Below are 16,344 nucleotides of genomic sequence, written 5' to 3' on the forward strand. Positions count from 1 at the left end.
TTGACAATTTTACTTGAATTTCATTTTTCTAGGAAGGAGCCTGTTGCAGTCTTAGTCCATGAAAACTAACATTGCTTGGGATAGGGTCTATTATCTAAGCCTATCTCTTTCAATAAATGTCTGAGACTTTGTCAGTGTCTCCTCCTTCTCTGGACTCTTACCTGCTGGACACCTCTTCCTTACATCCTGCTCAGAAAGCTACATTCTGCTGTTAGTGGAACAGACAACATCTATTAAGAGTTCCTTAATTTAGAACAGCTCAACTCACTATTGGTCAGGCCCTTGACTAGAGATATACATTATCTTTGTATTCTTGTTTATTTGAATCATTAGATATCACTCTTTCTCCCTTACTCCTTCCTCCCTGCATTTTCTTTTCTCTCTCTTTTACTCATGTTTCAATGTTCATCTTCTGTATATGAGTTTATGCATTACTTTATTCTTGAGTATTTTTGAATTAGAAATTTTAATGTTTGTCAATACATTGGTTTCCTTTTCCAAATACATAAGAAGATTTCATTCTTATTTTGTGATCCAGAATAGAGTAAACTGACATTGGAATAGGCATTTATTTGGAGATGTCAGATGACTCAGCTATGAAATTGGGAACAATGAATAAAACAAAGGAAGGACAAATATTTTCACTTCTTGTCTTCCCTATTAATTCTGTTGTTTTATAAAATTCAATGACGTATACAAGTGATTTTAGTTTATTTAGGTATTTTGGGACACCCATTCTTAATAAATTAGATACTACTTTTATTGGATCATTTATTCCTTTAACATTAATCTCATTTCTGTTCTTTGAAACATATGGTGCTATTATTATTATTAATTATTATTATTATTATTTTTGGTACTAGGCATCGAACTCAGGACCTTGTGATTGCCAGGCAGGCACTTGTGCCCCTGAGCTATATCCCCAGCCCTATCATTAATTATTTTTGAGACTTCCTTACTGTGTAGTTTAGGCTGGCCTTGAACTCACTTTGTAGCCCAGGGTGGCCTCGAACTCACAGTGATCCTCTTGCCTTGGTCTCCCACGTGCTGGGATTACAGGCATGTGCCACGACGCCCAGCGGGGTGCTGTTATTGAGGATGCTGTAGTTTTTGCATGGGGGATCAGCCAATCACAAAGATCATGATGAGATATAGTAGAGCAGAAGGCCAATTAAAAATAATAAGAGGGTCTAGATTGAATGCAGTAGAATGACAGTTAAGTATAAATTCTCCAAGGCAATTACTTTTGGGAAACTGCAAGTTGATCAGTGGTACTAATGTTCAGGTATAGCTAAGTCGCTGGGAGATAGAAGTGTGGCAACCTAGAAGAAAGTTCAGCTTTTTAAATGAATAGACGCTGGGAGTGCTGTCTTGCGTCATTTCCCTGACTCTACTCCGCTGCCCTATTTTTAAGGAGAAACATTATATTCTGTGATTATGAAGAGTTTCACAATATGAAGTTCATAGCCGGGCGTGGTGGCGCAGGTCTGTAGTCCCAGTTATTCGGGAGGCTCAAGTGGGAGGATCGCTAGAGTCCAGGAGTTCTGGGTTGCAATGCACTGTGCAGATAGGGTGACGGCAAAAAGTTTGGCATCAAATATGTTGACCTCCCAGGAGCTGGGGACTACCAGGTTGCCTACTGAAGGAGGGGTGAACCGGCCCAGGTGGGAAATGAAAACTCCCGTGCTGATCACAATATATAGCATTCTCTTCGACATGCTCGAAATGGGAATAGCTAAAGGCTTGTATAATGGTAGTTTAAAAGTTTTTGCGGGCTGGGGATTTAGCTCAGCGGCAAAGCGCCTGCCTGGCAAGCGCAAGGTCGTGAGTTCGGTTCCCGGTACCAGAGAAACCGCCCCCCCCAAAAAAAAGTTTTTGCTAAATATCACACTGTGCATGATAAGATTTTAACAACAGTGAAAAGAATTTACAGCTGAGTTTTAAATGCCCAGTAGTTTTTCTGGGCTCATTTGATTAACCCTTTAAAAGTAAAAATTATTGAAGAAACAAATATTTTCTTTCACAATAATGTTTAAGAGCATGGCTGGTTTTGTGCGATGGAGTCGCTTTTCTTTTTCTGGGTGTTCCGGTATGGTCCAGCTCAATCCGACGCCATCTGGGTTTTGCTGAGGTCGAGCGTGAGAATCCGCAGCACAGAGATGGAATCAGAAATGATGCAAACCCCGGGGGCGCGGATGGGCCTCTGCCTGTGATCCTTGAGCTGAGACAGACTAGAGCCTCTCTGCTGGGGAGTGGTGGTTGGCATCACCTCTGTGATTCCAGAGGAGCTAGAGGATGCACCGATTCTTAGTGCAGTGAGCCTTGCCGCGGTGGGGGAAGTTGGGGAAATCAGGTGAGGGTCTCCCTATGCAGTTCAGGCTGACCTTGAGCTCACTTTGTATCCCAGGCTGGTCTCGAACTCCCAAGGCTCCTCCTGACTCAGCCTCCTGAGTGCTGGGATTACAGGCATGCGCCACCATGCCTGGCCGGAATTCACTTTTGAAGGTGCTGGGGAAAGACATGTGGATCTTGGAAGATAATTTGAAATATTCAGGAAAGGAATAAAACAGAAAGGTGTTTTGCTTAGAGAACATTATTTGTCAGATTTATTTGAACAAAAACTTGGAAGATTATTAAGTTATCACCTAAAATGTTTGAATCAGAAGACAATAGTGATGGGGAATTACAGATTAATGAAGTGAAGTCATAGTGAACCTGAAGATGATTTTTCAGAATTACTGAACAATTAATTTCATCCTGAGAACAAAGATCTCATGCCATTCAGATAATTTGTTAAGGTTAATTTTTTTTTTTTTTTTTGTGGTACCAGGGATGGAACTCACGACCTTTCACTTGCCAGGCAGGCGCTTATGCCACTGAACTATATCTCCAGCCCCTGTTAAGGTTAATTTGGAAAATTCAATGCCAACTCTTCATATTCACTAATCCACCTAGTGTAAATTTGCCATTTAGACAGGATACAGAGTCAGATACTGTACATTACTTTGAATAGTTCTGCAATTCTAAAATAATGGATTTGATTACAATAGAAACTGAAATACAGAAATCAAGCAAAGCCTTCTGGAATTTTAGGGAAATTTTCACACTGGAAGGCTTGTTTGTTTTGTCTTTTTGAGACAGGGTCTTGCTATGCAGTTCAGGCTGGCTTTGAGCTCACTTTGCAGCCCAGGCTGGTCTCAAACTCGCAAAAATTCTCCTGCCTCAGCCTCCCAAGTGCTGGATTTACCAGGGTGCACCACCAAGTTGGGGTAGCTGTTTAGTTTTTTTTTGCTCCCTGTGTTATTTAAGGAATTCTATGTAGGCCAATATGAGTGATACTGGTCTAAAACAGGTTGCATTGAAACACCTTTTTTTCAGTAAAGTGATGTCATAAATGTTTTGCTTTAATTACTTTTGAAACTAGTCCTCATCCGAATCCTAAACTAAGTTATGGGTAATTGTTTAAATTTCAAAAAGTTTCAAAAAGTTTTCTACTGCACTTAGACTTGAGAGCGATACCACAATTGACGAAATTCTAATGCTATATAAGGGTTGATGGGGGTGTTATATAATTCTAATGCTATATAAGGGATTCAACTTATGCCCCTAAAGAGAGCTACATTTGGGGGGCTGGGGATTTAGCTCAGCGGCAAAGCGCCCGCCTGGCAAGCGCAAGGTCGTGAGTTCGGTTCCCGGTACCGGAGAAAAACCAAAACAAAAAAAAGAATGAGAGCTACATTTGGTTTCGAATCTTACATGCTTGGTGAATTCAAATCTAGGTGTATTTGGTTTTTAATAGTTTATGTTGCAAAGGGGGTAGTACTTGGTAATAATTATAAAGGTCATTCCATGTGTACAGGAATTATTTTGACAGTGATGAAACCACTTTTGAACGTGGGACATTGACTTATTATGGTCAGTTTTTTATACTTCTCCAGAACTTTGATAATTGTACAATACATGACAGACACATTTGAGACACTGAGACTGAACAGGAAGTGCCAAAAGATTGGCAAAAGAAAAAGCTAAAAAAGGGAGAAATGTTAGCCTATCAGAGAGAAAAAGTCTGTGTTATGAAATATAAAGACATTTCCTGGTTGTCAGCTATTCATAATACAGAAATAATAGAACTAGAAAGAAGAAACAAAACTTTAAAAATTCTAATAGTGGTCAATGATTATAATAACTATGGGTGACGATGGTAGAGGTGACTAGTATCTAATGAATTATCTGGTAATGAGAAAACAAGGAAAATTATAAAATATTTATATACACCTTCTGGACTAAGCAATATGGAACTTATCATTTATTCAAAAGAAGGGGGGTCAAAAAATCATTTACAATTTAATTAGGTCTCACAGACCAAGTGATTGAAAAATACGGGATGGCGAAACCCCAACCAGAGTCCACTGTCCACTTCACCATTACGTGCAGCGGGTAGACATTCTACTGAAATTATCCCGTTTTCACGTATGAGGGAAACGCCAACACATTGTTCAGAGAAAGAAAATGCAAAAGAAATTCAGAAACAGACTAGGTACTATTGTCCAGATTGTAAAGGTGCATTGTGTACTGTATGTGTTAAGATGTGCCACACCTAGAAATTATGAGATAAATTTAATAAAATTGTTTTTATATTTCCTGTTATTAAAATTAACTAAAAAACTGCAAAAAAAAAACCCCCAATAATGTTTAAATTGCTTAGTATCTTTTAAGTATATTTTTGTATGGGATTATATAGCTTTTTTCTGTGAGTTACTTTTCTGAGACTGTTAATATTTCTGGATTAGCACATCACAATAAATACATACCTATGTGATTTTCAAAATGTCACAGAGAATTAGTAATGGCATAGATAGTTTAAATTGCATCAATAAATATGTACCTTGTGGAGTTGTAAACTCACTAGTTTCCTTGGAAACCACGATACATTCACAATATGACCAAAGAGAGTTTATATGAATAAAGTAGCCTATCCACAATTGCACTTGTAAGTAATTACTAAGAAAAATTAAAATATGCATTTTAAAATAGTAATATATAATTTTGATGGAATGTTAAGGTTTTGCATGCATGCTAGATAAAAAAACAGTAATGCCCATTCTTTCAAAGGATGCATATTGTGACTACTGATGGAAGTCCCATCAGAATTAACAAGTAAATTGCTTTCACTGCAGGAAGTGTATTTTGTGAAAATTGAAATTTAAACCCAACGCTAAAATGCTACATCTGTCTAAATCATCTGCTATCCACGAACAAAATACTGCTCTTAAAGAAATATGTGGAAAGTTTAAAGTTTTCCATATGAGTATTGTAGAAATAGTTCCCATGCTAGTAAGGTTTTTAAAACAAATCAAATGTGACTAGTTTATGATATGGTCCAATGGTGTATATAATTTCTTTTACAGCTGAAAGAAATTTTTTGGAACTTAGGTATAAAACAGAGGCTAAAATTTATTCCTTTCATGGTCACTTACGTATTCACACTTACTAAAATGTTTTAAACTCTAAAAACACACCTTGTTTGAGCTTTTACAAATGGGAGCTGATCATTTTGAAAATTAGAGTTACTAATTTTTTGAATTTCATTTTATGTGGCATAAATTCTGAGGCCAGAGTGAAAAGTTTTTAATTAATAGCGAAACTCTTAGAATAAGTAAATCTCTTAATTCAAAAAAGAATATTCAAAATGATATAGTACATAAATCCTTACAAAACAAAAATATTGCACTGATGTTGACATATAATTTGTTTTCATTTAGATAATTCCAAACACAGTCCACATGTCATCTACATAGAATAAAATGATTAGTTACCAGTGATTATGTTAAGCTTTTATTTGATTTTTTTATCCTAAAAGTAAAAAGGAATAAATTGAAAGGATTAATTATGCTGTCCCATTTTGTAGGATTTGGTAGAATGTGAAATAGTTGAAATGCTACAAATCAGAATTCCATTGAATTATTTTGCACAGTATAATTGACAATTGTCCTAAAATAATTTAATATATTAATACTTAATCTGAACAATCAAAATATATTAAATAATATAAATTTAATGCTGGAAATATCTCTATTTGCAGTATTCGGTATAGCACTAGGGGTATTTATCAATATTCAATAATTATTTCCAAATAGGCAACTCAAGTGATTAGTAGCATTTCTTATTCAATTATAGTTGGTCACATTACTTTAGAAACTGATTATTCTTATATAAGACTTATGGTAATTCAAACAGAATATTAACTTAATCAGTACATCATTATTCTTCAGAGTCTGATAAGATAATTCTATTCAGAAGAAATGAATACTTTTAAAATTTCAGAGTAAAAGTCTGTAAAATTTGACAAGTAAACAGAAACTGTAAAAGTGATACAGTGTAGATATACTTCAAATTCTCTCTCTGCCTTGCTATACTCAATAAGATGAAAAAGAATTGCATTCAAATAAAACTAGGAAAAATAATTTAGAAATTATGGTTCTTGGCCATGAGTTCAGTATTTAGGTTTTAAAAATTGATGATTAAATAATCTGTCAATGTGAGACAAAAGTAATGACCTTGTATATCAGTTACATTTCTGAACTTAGGACATATGTTTGTAAAATGACAAAGAATTTCTGTTGATGGATGCTACTTTCTTTTACACTATTTTGTTAAACACAACTTTCACCACATTCCTCATTTTGTTTTACAGCTTTGTAAGCTTTTATTACTGTCATAAGAAACTGTGTTTAATTACTAGTTATTTTTTAAATTTCTCAGGCAGAGAAGTGTACATCTGTGACAGCTGAAACAGTAAATAATAAATTAAGATATTAAAATATCGAACCTGCAAAAAACAGGCATGCAAAGGTTTTTGTACAGACTTTGGCCATTTTAAGTAATGAACTCCATATTTATTGCTATTTGGCTTCAAGTGAACCTTGCTATTGGCTTCAAGTGAATTACACTTCTCTGAGTCTCAATTTCCCTGTCCATAGATCACAGTCACTATTATGCTGCTTTTATGAAGACTGGGTGTGATATTGTAGCAAAGACAGTGTTTTCATGGTGGCTATGGCAAAGATCATGGTATGCATTTATCAGCTGTCCACAGCATCATGTTACAGACAAAAGAATGCAGACAGAAGTGCTGAAATGATAAAGCTGCTTCCAGTTCTGGTCAAACACCATATACAAACTTCCAGTTGACTTTTTCCTTCCATGGTAACAATGAGTGACTTCTATTTCCTTTGATACAGATGTAAGATAGCAGACTCTTCATCAGCCTGATTCCTTGAGACACTGGAAGAGTTCTGGTCATAAATTGCGTGCATAAAATAAACCTTTTTAGTGTTAGTGTATGCAGTAGGTAGAGTTATTTTTGTATACTGGGATAGCCTGCCTAGTATCAGTGGCCAATCCTCATCTCCCATTGTTTCTTATTTTGTTGGATGAGGAGAATCAGACCTATTTAATTTGCATTATAATTATGTCTTTATTAAAGCTTCCCTTTTACAGTGTCATTACCAAACAACTGAAATATGCAAGAATAAAAAAATAATATAGTGAATAATTATACATTAAAATAACTCTGATTTCTGGTATTAATGTAGTTAATTAAAATAGCATTCCCATTATCCAAGGAACCATGCAGCAGGAGAAAAGAAAAGCAGAAAACACCATTTCCATTTTGTATTTCCCTATAAAACTAGAAAGCATATTTTAAGAATTTTTTGTGGAATGCTAAAACAAAATCATTGGAAAGGAAAAGGAAGGAAACCAAAGATATGTCTCAGTATTAAAAAACTGTCTGCTGCACATCTGAGAAAGTACAAACAAAACTATACAAACTTCAGTATACTTCATAAATGTGTGATACATCCTTGGAGGTGCAAAAGCATCATTTTTCCCTTGAAAAAAACATGTATGAGTGAATAGATTTTGGGGGAGAGGAAGGCATTGTTTGTGTGTACTGTCTGTGTGTGTGGTTGGTAGGAGCATGAAAACTATACACATTGATTGTGCCCACACACACACACACACACACATACACACACACACACACACACACACAGAGTAGATCTAGTTTGCTTTAGAGTATGAGTGTTCATCAGTTTGGCCTACCTGGGCTACAGTGAATGAAAAGGAAATGTTTTGGGTGCCATATTAATATATAGATATATAGGTATAACTATAGATAGATAAAGATATATTTCCTTTTTTATATTTTAACTTATGATTATTGGCACAGTTTGTAATATCTAAATCTTTGAAACAGCCCAAATGCTCACCAATTGACAAATGGATAAAGTAGATGTATTTTTATACATTGGAGTATTACTCAGCTGTAAAGAAGGCTGAGTAAATGGATACAACTTGACACCATAATATTAAGTGAAATAAATCAGACACACATGTGTAAATACAACACTGTTCTCTGGTGTGAGAAATCAAAAGGGTAAATAAGGACCAAAATGTATAACAGATACTGTGAAATAGGAAGAAAATGTTCAAATGGAAAAGGGAACTAGGGAGGGGGAAGAGGGAAAGGAATGCAAAAGAAAATAATAAGAAAAAAAGGAAAAATGGAAACAAAGCTTTTGTAAATAAGTACGGGAAGTGGGGTTGAAGCTCCAAGGGTAGAAGAATGGGAAAAAAAAAAGAAGCAGGATGTATCATGTAAAGGTACAAATTCCCTATGATGAATATGATCATTATGTACACCTAAAATGTACTAAAAACTTGAAAAAACACAAGCTAAAATTTAATAATTAAATAAAATTTAAACGTGTGTTTAATAATAATAAATGCCTATCTTCACAGGTACACATAAGTGCATATAATTTGCAATATTATTTTTGGTAATTACTGCATTTACTTGACAGTTTGTGAAAGCATAGTTCTTGATTCATGAAGATTTAAATTAGGCTGTGTGTCAGGGGCAGGAGGCACAGTGAACATTGTACCCCTCCTTAAACAGTGTTCGGTCTTCACCTGCACAGAATACACTTGAGCACTGTGTAATAGAATCATGAGAACATTGCTACAAATCAGGTAATAATGGGGCTGGGGATTTAGCTCAGCGGCACAGCGCCTGCCTGGCAAGCGTGAGGTCAAGAGTTTGATTCCCAGTATGGGGGGAAAAAAACATAATAATTCTAAAAGTATACTGTCTTGCTGAACCACATTACTAGTTTTTCAAGGCTGCATTTACCCTATAAGATGTGGGTAGGGCACATCTACTTTGGTATGATAGACACAGTATAATTCATGAGATATGCACAGAGACGTTTAGGTAGAAAACTATCACAGAAAATAAATTGCTATTTAGAATAAACCCAGTTGAAAACGCAAGAAATATAATAAGGAATACTGATGGATGTTATAATAAATGAGACTATTATAAAATGGAAACTGAAGCCAGGTTCCAAGTAAGTCTTACATAGCTGAATGATTAGCCTCTTTTTTTTTTTTTTTTTTTGAAATGAGTGAAGTTCAGTAAAAATCACTCATTCCATACTGTTGAAAATTTGTTTAGTACCTAAGAAAAAAACTAGAGTAGGGTTATAGTTTGATTCATGCTTTTGTATTTTTATTTTATAGAACATGTAGAGAGGCAGACACATAAATTTAAATAAATGCTTGAAAGTGATATAAATACTTTATTTTTGATGCTATCTTTATTTTACATTTTCTATTTCACTTAGCTCTTTCTTTCTAAATAAGTGTTTTCCTTCTTTTCTGCCTTCTACATTACTGATCAAATACAGTCTATGCTTTTATGATTTCTGTATAAATAAATACAAATAGCATAAATGTAGGTCTTCTATACACCACTTATGAAAAGTCTTCATTTTTCCTGGTTGAAAGTGATGGACTTAATTAGAAGGATACTTTTGAGTATTTTCTCCCCATAAAGCAATGCCAGATAAATTCAAACCAATGATGTTAAATCATGTCCTGATATCTTTAATGACAAATTCTTCTTTTTGATTCTTATCTTCATTTTCATATATTTTTATTAAAATGAATTATTCTGGTTAAATAAATGATAGTTTTACATTTACTCAGTTCTCTGGATTCATATGCAAAACAGCAAATTGGAGATGGGAGTAAAAAGCCTGATCAGTTCTCTTATTTTTTCTTAGTTTTGACTCCAGTAGAGTTCAGGTTGGCTGTATGGCAAAAGGAATCCTTCTACATTGTTGGTGGGAAAGTAAATGGTGCAACCACTACAGAGATTGTACAAAAACTAAAACTAGAACTTCAGTTTGATCCAATCATTCTCCTTCTAAATATCATCCTGAAAGTGTTAGCACATAGCAGCACAATGCATAGTGGTTAAATTTTAAAAGTGACGTATATATCCATCAACAGATGAATGAATAAAGAGAGTGTGGTACAGTAAGTTTCCGATCTACTAAGAAGTTCCATTCTGGGAGAATATTTGAAAGTCAGATTTGTTCATAAGTCCAACAAAGTGAGTCTTATACAACTTTGACGCCAATATACAATGTGAAGCATAAAAAACCAAACACACACACACACAAGCATATAAATGATTTTTACTTTTGAGCACAGGAGCACACAGCACCATAACTGTGACAATGTCTGACAGACAAGTGAGCTACTTCTGCGATTTGTTCCCATCTAAGAATGGTTGCAATGCAAGGTCAACTCCTATCTGTGAAAGTCTACAACTCAAATGTGTGAAAGTTGGGGACTTACTGTATCTATAGAAAATGGAGTACTACTCTGCCATAAAGAAGGATAAATCTTTATTAGTTTAAGGAAAATGGATGTACCTCGAGCCATAATGTTAAGTGAAATAAGTCAGACACACAAGCTTAAATACCACATTATTTCTGTTATATGAGAAACCCAAAATATAAATAAAGAACAAAATAAAAGACAGGGCATAAGAAGTAAGAAGATAGACATTTTTCAAATGAAAAGTGGATCAAAAAATGGCGGGAGAGAAAGGGAATGGAAAAAGCGTAAATATGTACTACATACTTGTACCAATTTCCCACAAGGAATGTAATCATTATATAATTCTATCACGTGCTAAAAAAGTAAAAACTAATAAAAACTTAGTGATCTCCAAACTTTTAATTGATCATAACATTTCTCATGATTTATATGGCTACTTCTATGAAAAATGAAATGTTTTCACAACAATGTATATGTACTTAATGCCACTGAACTTTACCTTAAATCTAATTATCATGTTAAATTTTATGTTTTGTATATTTTACAGAGAGGGAAAACTTTAATGCACATATAATAATCCGATTCCTATCTATGGGCCCTCCAAATCACTCAAAACCATATATGTTTTACATACCTGTGTAAACATTTATGTGCATATATTTTTGTACTAATATTGAAGTAACTTATTAACTTGTAAAATTTGATTAAATTTCACATTTGCATCTTCTAAATAATTCTATAAACACAAGAAGAAAAATATATAATGTATGAAAGTACACATATAAAATGAGACATGTTGCCTTTTAAAGTAGATTTCCCACAGGACATACCTAATGTTTTGGGTCCTATTTGGATATATGATTCAAAAATCACAATTTGGAGATCTATCTATCATCTATCTATCTATCTATCTATCTGTCTATCTATCTATCTATCCATTCACTGAAGAACATATTTTAAGTAATGAAACAAGATGTATATAAGTAACATATTATATTGTTTTCCATCAATTACAACGCAAAGACAAAAATCTTACCTTTCCGATTAGCATTAGATTATGGTTGGTAGGAAATTAAATCTTCCAAATCTGATATATATTTTAATATATGACGTAATTAAAGGTGTTGTAATTTAGTTCCAAGTTATGGTTTTTGTTAATATTTCATAGGTTGGTGTCCCCAGTATTAAGACATTATTTATTGATAAAATTTTTATGGCAGTTTTGATTTGGCTTGAGCGATTTGTTCAAAAGCTCAAAATAAATGTGTGTTCATCCCAAAGTTTCCAAGCATCTTTCTCATTTGATTTGACTGAAACTAGAATTCTATGATAATATTAATGACTCTGCCTGTCAGAATCTCTGTGCAAGTCTGTGAGTTCCCTGCTTCTCTTAATTTTCTTGTGACTCTTGTACTTTATGTTTTGTTACATGAGGTTAAGTCACTGATTTTTACTTTTGGTTTAGCTTCAGGAATATCTTCTTTGTGGAGCTGTAGAATTCCCATGAGACCCCATGAGGAAATAGGAAAATGTTCATGTTTAAGTATGTTAAAATTACTATGTATTTTCAAAATATCTTGATAGCAAAAAGCTGTTCCCTATTTTTCTACGCTTTTTATGAGCATTTATCTGTTCGAAATAAAAGGTGATAGTTTTTTTAAAATTTGAATTCCACTGAAGTAACAGATTGATTTGGGCACAATTATCATTTTTATAATGTTAAGGTCTCCATGAATAAACCCAATAAAAATCTACATTCACTCATGTAATTTTTCTATTGTTAATAACAGGAAGAATTTTGTCATTTTCCATAAAGTCTTCATGTAGCATTTGTTAGATTATTACTAAATGCCTTTATGGTTTAGGTTCATTGCCAGATACTCAGTTGGATTCAAAATTGACACTTGAAATTAGAACACCTCTTTAAAGATGGAAAATGCATTTATTTATTTCACAGTACTATGTTCCAAAATGTTAACACTTTGTGCACCATTTTTATGTTCATTGTATCTATATGCCACCTATACTATCAATTATTCATTTTAAAAATTTCTGCTAGTATATCTTTTACCCCAAGTGGAAAGTTGAAGCCATCCCTCCAGAAAAAATTATGTGCAACATGTTAAAATATATAAATAAATAAATAAGGAGCCGAACGATTTTCCTCTTTAAAAAAAAAATCACAGTTTGAACATACAGGAGAGACTCTGCTATGGCTGACAAGTTTTACGTGGCACTCACAAGCTGCTCCAAGATATTCATCCAGATCAGTAAGTATGCAGGTCCTTAAGGAAATAGGGGGGTCATGTAGAATTGATGGACGACAACTTGGATAGGAAAGAAACCAGGTGAGGGGCTGGGGATTTAGCTCAGCGGCACAGTGCCTGCCTAGCAAGCGTGAGGTTGTGAGTTCGAATCCTGGTACTGGAAAAAAAAAGAAAGCAGGTGAAACTCATAAATATTGTTATTGTAAAGATAAATAATGTAACAGACTGTCCACACTGGCGCTTAAGGGAGGGCAGCTCAGTGGAGGAGAAGAATGTCCCTTTAGTGAGACAATATGAGACCATCTCATCCAATGTCTATGAATGTTGGGTTAGCTACTGACAGTTACATAGGTTGAGCAGAAAGGTAACCTGAGTTCAATCATTTGATCAGAAATGGAAATAATAATTCATAGCATTTGCTTGCAGACTTAATGTCAGGATTGGAAGTCTTCTTAAAAGTCCCCTTTGACTTTGCCTTGATGGACCACGCAGGAGACACATTCAGACAAAATGGGAATGAGGAGCTCTCTTAAGTAAGGTCCTTTGCCTTGATGGGTGACATGGGAGAACAGAAAACTCATATGTATATATAAAATCTCCAGGATGGAAAAAAACTTTCCTTCTAGGAAAGCAGTGGGCACCTTCTCTAGTATCCAAAATAGGCCCAGGAAAATGCTAACTGTGACATAAAAACAAAAATTGTGGGGTCGAGGGAAATAGCTCTCCTGTGCTGGGTCACAGGAGGCTGGATTGTAGCATGAGAAAATCTCAGTATGGTAGTTGGGTGGTATGAAACCCTGCCAACAGGGAGCATATTCACCAGATGAAGGGAAAAGCAAAAATTCACAAATGGAAACAAAACAAAACAAAAACTGTAAACAATGGAGGATTGAATAGTGTGACAGGAAAAGAGGTCAGCCATGTGAGATTTTGTGGGTAGCCGCTATCTTGAGTATGGGATCACCACTGCAGAAAGCACAAGATGGGGTGCTTATATTGTTTCATCTCAGTGCAGACCTGTGTGTCCATCAGAGGCAACTAGAGTCAGTGTGGCAGTGCATACAGTGCTCAGCTATGCCTCCAAGAACACAATCTGGTGATTTCCAAAACTTGGGCTCACAATACAGACTTTGTCATAAACTACATGAATGAGAGTCTTGGCTGACAACCAAAAGTTTCTCATGTGCTCTCATCTCAGGGTACAGAAAAAATTGAAACGTGACAGCTAATCTTAATTGTCAACTTGACTGGATACAGAAATGCCTAGCAGATTAAAAATGAACAGTTTTGAGTGTGTCTGGGTGGGTCATAGAGGTATAATTTTAAAGATTACACATGGTCCCTGGCCTGCTCTGCTGAGGTATTTTTCCTCTGTTCTTCCTGGCCACTATGAGCATCTTTACTCTGCCAGCATAACATTTCTGCCTTGGAGCTAGCAGAGAATGGAGTGAAACGTCTGGAACCCTGAGCCAAATCAGACGTCTCTTCCCATAAGTTGTGTTTGTTAGGTATTATGTTTCAGTGACAGGAAAGCTGACTAATACAGAGTCCCCACCATAACCAGAGTCACAATAAAACACTGAATGAAGAGTAAAAGAACATCTACCACACAATAAAAGAGGCTACACAGGGCCTAACCCTGTCGTCATCCTTGGGAGGTGCTAAAGAAGAGTGGCTAGAATTGACTTCCTCCCACTCTTCTTTGGGAATGAAAGTGCTAAAGACCTTGGAAGCCCTAAAGGAGAATGCTTTTCTGTTCAGCAGAGGGAGGAGTTGAAGTTTCTACCAGCTATCAGTATAAGATTCTGAGTGAGAACTGACAGGAACACCTATTTCAGAACAAATGGATCACCCAGGTAAGAGCTCATCCCCTACTGTCAAATGTAGGAGGACCTGAGTAGCTGTCAGATGGAATTGCTCCCTGTAAACTTTAGTTTACAGGAAGGTGAACCCTGATCTGAGGAGTCCTGTTTCAGATGAGAAAAGAAGTACTAAGCCCTTCTAGGAGTCAAGGTGAGATCCTGAGTGAGGACTTAGGCACTCTCTCCTTCAAAACAGAGAGAGCCTCTCAGAACTCTGTTGTCATCCCTGGGGGTACAGTGGCCAGGAGTCAAGTGTATCTTGACTTCTGCAGGGGATGTTAAAGGATAGTGAGGACTTTTGTGTGAGGGGTGTAGTCTCAAGTCAGTAGAGAGGAGTCCTAGTCCCTTCCAGAAATTTTGTAAGACAATGAATGGGACCAAGGATATCACACATTCCAGGTATTTGGTCCCAGCCATAAGAAAGCTGTCCAATATATGAGATAATGAGTATGATACAGTCTTACAAATAATAACTGCCCTAGCACTCAACTGTAACCACAAGCTGGTGGAGTTCAGCCTCTAGACTGTCAAAAACAATTTTTCCTTGTGAGACAACTGAGAAGAACTCTGGACTAAACAAGAATTTTATACTTGTTGTGGTTTAGATTAAGATGCCCCCCTGCACATTCTCATGTGTTCAGTAATGGGACTTGAGGAGGGTGGTTGGATCATGGGGCCACTGTACTATGGGAGGCTTCATCTACTGGTGAGTTCAGTGGTTGTGTATGCTGCTAGGATTTGGGGCCATGATGGAAGATGTGGGTGACTGGGGACATGAAGTGGAAAGGTATTATCACCTGGCCCAGCTCCTCCTTGTGCTTTCTCTCCTTCCTGACATCTATGACACGAGCAGCTTTTCTCCACTAGGCTTTTCACCACACGATTTTTGCCTTGGAGCCAGCTGACCAGGGACTGTAACTGTGAATGAAAATAAACCTGTCTTTCACATTGTGGGTGTTTGGCTGTTGTGTCTCAGTGACGAGAAAGTGACTAAGATAACATCACTCCTTATATCAGCTAGGCTCCAAAAATAGAAGTTAAGGGAAAAGGAGTATCTCCATTAAAAATATCCACAAAAGAGGAATATTGAACCTGTTTTTGTATGTGTGTGTATAGGAATGTTATTGCTTTTGCTATTATAGTGTTCTGCCCTATTTTGTCACATTTTACCACAACCAGTTTTGTTTCACAGGGTTTTCTAACTTTGGGTTTCTGTCATTTAATTAACTAGATTTAATATCCATATGTCTTCTCACACTTTTGATTTATATTCCTTTTTTCTTTATTTCCTTCTAATACCCTCTCTTTTCTCCTCTGTTATTTTCTTGGGTACAAATGTTATCATTAATGACTATTTTGTTTTTCTATTTTCTACACTACCATTATTATTCTCCTTTTCTATTCCTACATCAGTGAATTATTACAGAACTTTTACAATAAATTTTAAATTGTACCTTGATATATGATTGGTCCCTTAGATGTTAATTATTACTAGAAGTTAGTTTTTCCTCAAAAAGAAA

Source organism: Chinchilla lanigera, unplaced genomic scaffold (genome assembly GCF_000276665.1).
Source record: "Chinchilla lanigera isolate Chin_1 unplaced genomic scaffold, ChiLan1.0 scaffold00197, whole genome shotgun sequence".
NCBI lineage: Eukaryota > Metazoa > Chordata > Mammalia > Rodentia > Chinchillidae > Chinchilla > Chinchilla lanigera.